The sequence below is a fragment of the Hyla sarda genome, chromosome 11 (genome assembly GCF_029499605.1).
Source record: "Hyla sarda isolate aHylSar1 chromosome 11, aHylSar1.hap1, whole genome shotgun sequence".
In the NCBI taxonomy this organism is placed as follows: domain Eukaryota; kingdom Metazoa; phylum Chordata; class Amphibia; order Anura; family Hylidae; genus Hyla; species Hyla sarda.
The window spans coordinates 49,561,083-49,571,326 of NC_079199.1; positions in this window are offsets into that span (position 1 = coordinate 49,561,083).

Consider the following 10,244-nt stretch of genomic DNA (forward strand, 5'->3'; position numbering starts at 1 on the left):
AGTAGTCAAGCGGCAGAATCATCGATCACTGGTTTCTTATGAGAAACCAGTGATCAATGTAAAAGATCAGTGTATGCAGTGTTATAGGTCCCTATGGGATAACAATGATCAATGTGTGCAGTGTTATAGGTCCCTATGGGGGCTATAACACTGCAAAAAAAAAGTGAAAAAAAAACAAGTGAATAAAGATCATTTAACCCCTCCCCTATTAAAAGTTTGAATCACCCCCCTTTTCCCATAAAAAAAAAAAAAAAAAAACACAGTGTAAATAAAAATAAACATATATGGTATTGCCGGGTGCGGAAATGTCCGAATTATAAAAATATATAGTTAATTAGACCTCACGGTCAATGGCGTACGCGCAAAAAAATTCCAACGTCCAAAATAGGGCAATTTTGGTCACTTTTTATATCATGAAAAAATGAATAAAAAGCAATCAATAAGTCCCATCAATGCAAAAATGGTACCGTTAAAAACTTCAGATCACGGTGCAAAAAAAGAGCCCTTGTACAGCCCCATATGCGGAAAAATAAAAAAGTTATAGGGGTCAGAAATGACAATTTTAAACGTATAAATTTTCCTGCATGAAGTTATGATTTTTTCCAGAAGTACGACAAAATCAAAACTATATAAGTAGGGTGTCATTTTAATCGTATGAACCTACAGAATAAAGATAAGGTGTCCTTTTTACAGAGAAATGTACTACCTAGAAACAGAAGCCCCCAAAAGTTACAAAACTGCATTTTTTTTTCAATTTTGTCTCACAATGTTTTTTTTTTTCCACTTCACCGTAGATTTTTGGGCAAAATGACTGATGTCATTACAAAGTAGAATTAGTGGCGCAAAAAATAAGCCCTCATATGGATTTTTAGGTGCAAAATTGAAAGAGTTATGATTTTTTAAAGGCAAGGAGCAAAAAACGAAAATGCAAAAACGGAAACATCCCCCGATCCTTAAGGGGTTAAACATGCATGGGATAAGCATAAGGTTATCCTTTATATAAGATAGGGGCAGGGACTATTGATAGGATTCACATTATTGGGCAGACTAGATGGGCCAAATGGTTCTTATCTGCCGACACATTCTATGTTTCTATGTTTCACAGTCTATTATCTATATATATAAAACTCAACGTGTGTGTGTATATATGTATGTATGTATGTGTGTATGTTCCAGCATCACGTCCAAACGCCTAAAGATATTAACATGAAACTTGGCACACATGTTACTTATATGTCAACAACAAACATAGGGTTGGTGATTTAACCCTTACTCACCCCCATTTGCCAGGGGCGGGGTTTATGTTTAAAGGAAATCTGTCATCAGAATCACCCGCACTAAACCTGTTACACGGGCTTGTAGTGCGGGTGATCCTGATTAAAACGCTCCTTACCTGGTTAAAAATGGTTCAGCGCTTCTTAAGATATCTATATTTTTAGTTTTCTGTTATTCCCTGGCTTGGGACTCAGTGGGAGGTCTTATCATCACGGACTCGGCCACACGTCATTATAGCTGGGCGGAGCTGCCGCCCGGCTCATGAATATTCATGAACTTATCCTCATAGTCTAACTCCTTTTTCTAGGTCTGGTGGGGAGGGCCGCGAGGATAAGTTCATGAATATTCATGAGCCGGGCGGCAGCTCCACCCAGCTATAATGACGTATGGCCGAGTCCCAGATGATAACACCTTCCACTGAATAACAGACTTCAGCTGCCCAATCATTTTGCTCTCAGGAACATAAGCCTCCAGAGGAGTTTGGCCACAATTTAGCTTCCCTCTTTCCATTGGAAACACATGCATGTTTGGCTTTGCAGCAATGTACTGGCCAATAACTTTGCACAAACTAGGTTTCCCCCCCTCTACATTTTTTATACAGCAGGCTACACAACTTCAAGTTCTGACCTTGGAAAGTCTAAACTGTTCTGTATAACTCTAGACATTCTGATTAAAAAATTCCTTGATTTAGACATTTTAATTCTGGAAGACTTTATGACTATGTACATTTTATGACTATGTACATTTTGGAAGACTTTATGACTATGTATTTTTGGAAAAGAACAGAACCTTCTTATCAGGCCAGAAAAAATAGATGAAGCTGAAGACAAGGAGAAATATAAAAATACATACAAGGGATTATCCCAAGATTTGAGGTTATTATACAGCCACTGGAGCTCAGTGCTTGGTTGCTTGGAAGCCTCATACAGAATGAATGGAAAGGTTGCAATTGACCTACATTTTTGTGATTTTTAAGAGTCCCAGCTGTTGAAACCCCCCCCCCCCCCTTATAAGCTATTTACACCCTATCCTGTAAATAGGGGATAACTTTTGATCTCAGGATAGCCCCTTTATCTGTGTTATAGGACTACTGTTCATTCCCCTGAACAATTTACCTTCTGTCCCAACACTGATGGGCAACAAATTTTGCAAATTTCTGGGGCAAAATTTAAAAACCTCTCCAACATTTTGCAACTTTTGGGGGCTCCTGTTCCTACGCAGTGCTCTTTTTTAGTAAAAAAAAAAAAAAGCATGTTATATTTTTTCTGTACGTCCATATGATTAAAACGATAGCCTATTTTATATAGCTTTTGTTTTATTTTACTACTTTTAAAAATTATAACTTTCTGTTTGAAAATTAATATGCCTAAAATTATCCTCTTTTGACTATAACTCTTTTTTTTCTCTTTATATGGGGATGTATTTATATGAGGGCTGATTCTTTGCGTTGAGATCTGTAGTTTTTATCAGTACTATTTTTTGTTTTTATGAGTCTTTTTGATCGTTTTTATTGATATTTTTCTGCTATATGAAGTGACCAAAAATCAGCAATTCTGAAATGTAGTATTTTTTTACATTTGCGCCACTGACTGTGCAGTTTCATTAATGTTATATTTTAGAAGTTCGTACATTCACACACGTGGCGAAGTGGAAAAAGGGGGTGAGTTAAACTTTTATTAGGGAAGGGGCTTATTCACATTTATTCATTTTTGTTTACTTTTTATTAACTATAAGGGACCAATAACATTACAATTACACTAAATTGATCAGTATTATCGGCACTCCATTACTGCAGGCTGCTGAGGCTGTTTTTTAAATGTGCTCCATGGATTTGAATCAAATATTATATTTTTGAGGTTACTGTTTGTTTAAATGGTATATTCAGAAAATTTCTGTATAATGTTACTACCGCTTGTCACTATGGAGAAACCCAAAACTTTGGCGAAAACATTTGTATGACTAATTTAAGCTCTCAAGGTATTGTAAGAAAACAATAGAGAATAATACTGTAGGAAACACCTCGTTCTGCTGCAAATCAAAAGTGGGCAAAGGAAAATCACAGCTTCTTGGAACTTGCACATTTCCAACAATATAAAGTAAATCACATAAGACAGCAGTATTGCTCTATTCCTGGAGTTTAAAACAAACACAACCAAAACCCTGGGATACCTCAGGGATCTGTGCTGGGACCAATATTGTTTAATATCTTCATTAGCGATATTACAGTAGGTCTCGATGGTAAGGTATGGATGTTCTTGGAGGGATCCGCCAAATGGAAAAGGATTTAGGCAAACTAGAAGAATTGTCAGAACTCTGGCAACTGAAATTTAATGTGGATAAGTGCAAGATAATGCACCTGGGGCATAAAAACCCTCAGGCAGAATATAGATTATTTGACACAGCCCTGACCTCAGTATCTAAGGAGAGGGATTTAGGAGTAATTATTTCAGAAGACTTAAAGGTAGGAAGACAATGTAATAGAGCAGCAGGAAACGCTGGCAGAATGCTTGGATATATAGGGAGAGGTATAAGCAGTAAAAAGAGAGAAGTGCTCATGCCGCTGTACAGAACACTGGTGAGACCTCATTTGAAGTATTGTGCGCAGTACTGGAGGCCGTATCTTCAGAAGGATATAGATACTCTAGAGAGAGTTCAAAGAAGAGCTACTAAACTAGTACATGGATTGCAGGATAAAACATACCAGGAAAGGTTAAAGGACCTTAACATGTATAGCTTGGAAGAAAGAAGAGACAGAGGGGATATGATAGAGACTTTTAAATACATAAAGGGAATCAACATGGTAAAGGAGGAGAGCATATTTAAAAGAAGAAAAACTACCACAAGAGGACATAGTTTTAAATTAAAGGGGCAAAGGCTTAAAAGTAATATCAGGAAGAGCTACTTTTGAGTTTCCTTCCAGATAGAGGAGAAGTCCCGAGTTAATTCATCCACGGCAGGAACTCCAGAAGAAGTGGGAATGGGGAGGGGGGGGGGGGGGGGTCAGCGGGTGACGGCCGTACACCACAAAAATGACGGAAGATTTAGAAACTCTGAAATTGTACGAGAATTCAGCCCAGGGCAGAAGGTCAACCCAAAAATTTCGTCGGGAGGAGACAAAATGTCGCAAGTAGTCACCAAGTATCTGGTTCCCTCTGTCCACTTGTCCATTGGATTGGGGGTGATAGGAAGAAGAGACATTTAATTTGATCTTTAATTGATTACAGAGAGCTCTCCAAAATTTTGACACAAATTGAACGCCTCTATCCGAGACGATATGTGTGGGGAGCCAGTGAAGATGAAAAATCTGCAGAAAAAATTGCTTCGCCAATTGTGGCGCAGAAGGAAGGACAGGGAGTGGAATAAAATGAGCCATTTTGGAAAAACGATCAACGACCACCCAGATGACAGTGTTGCCATGGGATAAAGGAAGGTCAGTGATGAAGTCCATGGCTATATGGGACCAAGGTTGTTCAGGCACCGGCAGAGGAAGGAAAAGACCAGCAGGCTTCTGGCGTGGGGTCTTGTCACGTGCACACACTGTACAGGCTTGTGTTACGCCGAGCGCTCCGGGTCCCCGCTCCTCCCCGGAGCGCTCGCAACATCCTCGCAATTGCAGCGCCCCGGTCAGACCTGCTGACCGGGTGCGCTGCGATACCTCTCCCAGCCGGGATGCGATTCGCGATGCGGGTGGCGCCCGCTCGCGATGCGCACCCCGGCTCCCGTACCTGACTTGCTCTCCGTCGGTCCTGTCCCGGAGCGCGCGGCCCCGCTCCTTAGGGCGCGCGCGCGCCGGGTCTCTGCGATTTAAAAGGCCACTGCGCCACTGATTGGCGCAGTTGGCTTAATTAGTGTGTTCACCTGTGCACTCCCTATTTATACCTCACTTCCCCTGCACTCCCTCGCCGGATCTTGTTGCCATTGTGCCAGTGAAAGCGTTTCCTTGTGTGTTCCTAGCCTGTGTTCCAGACGTCCTGCCGTTGCCCCTGACTACGATCCTTGCTGCCTGCCCCGACCTTCTGCTACGTCCGACCTTGCTCTTGTCTACTCCCTTGTACCGCGCCTATCTTCAGCAGTCAGAGAGGTTGAGCGTTGCTAGTGGATACGACCTGGTTGCTACCGCCGCTGCAAGACCATCCCGCTTTGCGGCGGGCTCTGGTGAATACCAGTAGCAACTTAGAACCGGTCCACCAGCACGGTCCACGCCAATCCCTCTCTGGCACAGAGGATCCACCTCCTGCCAGCCGAATCGTGACAGTAGATCCGGCCATGGATCCCGCTGAAGTTCCACTGCCAGTTGTCGCCGACCTCACCACGGTGGTCGCCCAGCAGTCGCAACAGATAGCGCAACAAGGCCACCAGCTGTCTCAACTGACCGTGATGCTACAGCAGCTACTACCACAGCTTCAGCAATCATCTCCTCCGCCAGCTCCTGCACCTCCTCCGCAGCGAGTGGCCGCTTCCGGCCTACGACTATCCTTGCCGGATAAATTTGATGGGGACTCTAAGTTTTGCCGTGGCTTTCTTTCACAATGTTCCCTGCACTTGGAGATGATGTCGGACCAGTTTCCTACTGAAAGGTCTAAGGTGGCTTTCGTAGTCAGCCTTCTGTCTGGGAAAGCTCTGTCATGGGCCACACCGCTCTGGGACCGCAATGACCCCGTCACTGCCTCTGTACACTCCTTCTTCACGGAGATTCGAAGTGTCTTTGAGGAACCTGCCCGAGCCTCTTCTGCTGAGACTGCCCTGCTGAACCTGGTCCAGGGTAATTCTTCTGTTGGCGAGTACGCCATCCAATTCCGTACTCTTGCCTCCGAATTATCCTGGAATAATGAGGCCCTCTGCGCGACCTTTAAAAAAGGCCTATCCAGCAACATTAAAGATGTTCTGGCCGCACGAGAAATTCCTGCTAACCTGCATGAACTTATTCATCTAGCCACTCGCATTGACATGCGTTTTTCCGAAAGGCGTCAGGAGCTCCGCCAGGATATGGACTTTGTTCGCACGAGGCGTTTTTTCTCCCCGGCTCCTCTCTCCTCTGGTCCTCTGCAATCCGTTCCTGTGCCTCCCGCCGTGGAGGCTATGCAAGTTGACCGGTCTCGCTTGACACCTCAAGAGAGGACACGACGCCGCATGGAGAATCTGTGCCTGTACTGTGCCGGTACCGAACACTTCCTGAAGGATTGTCCTATCCGTCCTCCCCGCCTGGAAAGACGTACGCTGACTCCGCACAAAGGTGAGACAGTTCTTGATGTCAACTCTGCTTCTCCACGCCTTACTGTGCCTGTGCGGATATCATCCTCTACCTTCTCCTTCTCTACTATGGCCTTCTTGGATTCCGGATCTGCAGGAAATTTTATTTTGGCCTCTCTCATCAACAGGTTCAACATCCCGGTGACCAGTCTCGCCAGACCCCTCTACATCAATTGTGTTAACAATGAAAGATTGGACTGTACCGTGCTTTACCGCACGGAACCACTCCTAATGTGCATCGGACCTCATCACGAAAAAATTGAGTTTTTGGTCCTCTCCAATTGCACTTCCGAAATTCTCCTTGAATTACCGTGGCTTCAACGCCATTCCCCAACCCTTGATTGGTCCACAGGAGAGATCAAGAGCTGGGGTACTTCTTGTTTCAAGGACTGTCTTAAACCGGTTCCCAGTACTCCCTGCCGTGACCCTGTGGTTCCCCCTGTAACCGGTCTCCCTAAGGCTTATATGGACTATGCTGACGTGTTTTGCAAAAAGCAAGCTGAGACTTTACCTCCTCACAGGCCTTATGACTGTCCTATTGACCTCCTCCCGGGCACTACTCCACCCCGGGGCAGAATTTATCCTCTGTCCGCTCCAGAGACTCTTGCTATGTCTGAATACATCCAGGAAAATTTAAAAAAGGGGTTTATCCGCAAATCCTCCTCTCCTGCCGGAGCTGGATTTTTTTTTGTGTCCAATAAAGATGGCTCCCTACGTCCTTGCATTGATTACCGCGGACTTAATAAAATCACGATAAAGAACCGCTACCCCTTACCTCTTATCTCAGAACTCTTTGATCGCCTTCAAGGTGCCCACATCTTTACCAAACTGGACTTAAGAGGTGCTTATAATCTCATCCGCATCAGGGAGGGGGACGAATGGAAGACTGCATTTAACACCAGAGATGGACACTTTGAGTATCTGGTCATGCCCTTTGGCCTGTGCAACGCCCCTGCCGTCTTCCAAGACTTTGTTAATGAAATTTTTCGTGATCTCTTATATTCCTGTGTTGTTGTGTATCTGGACGATATTCAGATTTTTTCTGCCAACTTAGAAGAACACCGCCAGCATGTCCGCATGGTTCTTCAGAGACTTCGAGACAATCAACTTTATGCCAAAATGGAGAAATGTCTGTTTGAATGTCAATCTCTTCCTTTCCTAGGATACTTGGTCTCTGGCCAGGGATTACAAATGGACCCGGATAAACTCTCTGCCGTCTTAGATTGGCCACGCCCCTCCGGACTCCGTGCTATCCAACGTTTTTTGGGGTTCGCCAATTATTACAGCCAATTTATTCCACACTTTTCCACCATTGTGGCTCCTATCGTGGCTTTAACCAAGAAAAATGCCAATCCCAAGTCCTGGTCTCCCCAAGCGGAAGACGCATTTAAACGGCTCAAGTCTGCCTTTTCTTCTGCTCCCGTGCTCTCCAGACCTGACCCATCTAAACCCTTCCTATTGGAGGTAGATGCCTACTCAGTGGGAGCTGGAGCGGTCCTTCTACAAAAAAATTCTTCCGGGCATGCTGTTACTTGTGGGTTTTTTTCTAGGACCTTCTCTCCGGCGAAGAGAAACTACTCCATCGGGGATCGAGAACTACTGGCCATTAAATTGGCACTTGAGGAATGGAGGCATCTGCTGGAGGGATCAAAATTTCCAGTTATCATTTACACCAATCACAAGAATCTCTCCTATCTCCAGTCTGCCCAACGGCTGAACCCTCGCCAGGCCAGGGGGTCGTTGTTCTTTGCCCGTTTTAACTTTGAAATTCATTTTCGCCCTGCCGACAAGAACATTAGGGCCGATGCCCTCTCTCGTTCCTCGGATGCCTCGGAAGTAGAGGTCTCTCCGCAACACATCATTCCTCCTGACTGTCTGATCTCCACTTCTCCATCAGGCAAACTCCTCCAGGGAAGACCTTCGTTTCTCCACGCCAACGTCTCGGGATTCTCAGATGGGGTCACTCCTCCCACCTCGCAGGCCATGCGGGCATCAAAAAGTCCTTGCAACTCATCTCTCGTTTCTATTGGTGGCCGACTCTGGAGACGGATGTTGTTGATTTTGTGCGGGCCTGTACTGTCTGTGCCCGGGATAAGACTCCTCGCCAGAAGCCTGCTGGTCTCCTTCATCCTCTGCCTGTCCCCGAACAGCCTTGGTCACTGATTGGTATGGACTTTATTACAGACTTACCCCCATCCCGTGGCAACACTTTTGTTTGGGTGGTCGTTGATCGATTTTCCAAGATGGCACATGTTATTCCTCTTCCTGGTCTTCCTTCAGCGCCTCAGTTGGCAAAACAATTTTTTGTACACATTTTTCGTCTTCACGGTTTGCCCACGCAGATCGTCTCGGATAGAGGCGTCCAATTCGTGTCTAAATTCTGGAGGGCCCTCTGTAAACAGCTCAAGATTAAATTAAAATTCTCTTCTTCTTATCATCCCCAATCCAATGGGCAAGTAGAAAGAATTAACCAGGTCCTGGGTGACTATTTACGGCATTTTGTTTCCTCCCGCCAGGATGACTGGGCAGATCTTCTACAATGGGCCGAATTCTCATACAACTTCAGAGTCTCTGAATCTTCTGCTAAGTCCCCATTTTTCGTGGTGTACGGCCGTCACCCTCTTCCCCCCCTCCCTACTCCCTTGCCCTCTGGTTTGCCCGCTGTGGATGAAGTGACTCGTGATCTTTCTACCATATGGAAAGAGACCCAAAATTCTCTTTTACAGGCTTCATCCCGCATGAAAAGGTTTGCCGATAAGAAAAGAAGAACCCCCCCCCATTTTTGCTCCCGGAGACAAGGTATGGCTCTCCGCTAAATATGTCCGCTTTCGTGTCCCCAGTTACAAACTGGGACCACGCTATCTTGGTCCTTTCAAAGTCTTGTGCCAGATTAATCCTGTCTCTTACAAACTCCTTCTTCCTCCTTCTCTTCGTATTCCCAATGCCTTCCATGTCTCTCTCCTTAAACCACTCATCATCAACCGTTTCTCTCCCAAACTTGTTTCTCCCACTCCTGTTTCCGGTTCTTCTGACATCTTCTCCGTGAAGGAGATACTGGCCTCCAAGACGGTCAGAGGAAAAAGATTTTTTTTGGTAGATTGGGAGGGCTGTGGTCCTGAAGAGAGATCCTGGGAACCTGAGGACAACATCCTAGACAAAAGTCTGGTCCTCAGGTTCTCAGGCTCCAAGAAGAGGGGGAGACCCAAGGGGGGGTACTGTTACGCCGAGCGCTCCGGGTCCCCGCTCCTCCCCGGAGCGCTCGCAACATCCTCGCAATTGCAGCGCCCCGGTCAGACCTGCTGACCGGGTGCGCTGCGATACCTCTCCCAGCCGGGATGCGATTCGCGATGCGGGTGGCGCCCGCTCGCGATGCGCACCCCGGCTCCCGTACCTGACTCGCTCTCCTTCGGTCCTGTCCCGGCGCGCGCGGCCCCGCTCCTTAGGGCGCGCGCGTGCCGGGTCTCTGCGATTTAAAGGGCCACTGCGCCACTGATTGGCGCAGTTGGCTTAATTAGTGTGTTCACCTGTGCACTCCCTATTTATACCTCACTTCCCCTGCACTCCCTCGCCGGATCTTGTTGCCATTGTGCCAGTGAAAGCGTTTCCTTGTGTGTTCCTAGCCTGTGTTCCAGACCTCCTGCCGTTGCCCCGTACTACGATCCTTGCTGCCTGCCCCGACCTTCTGCTACGTCCGACCTTGCTCTTGTCTACTCCCTTGT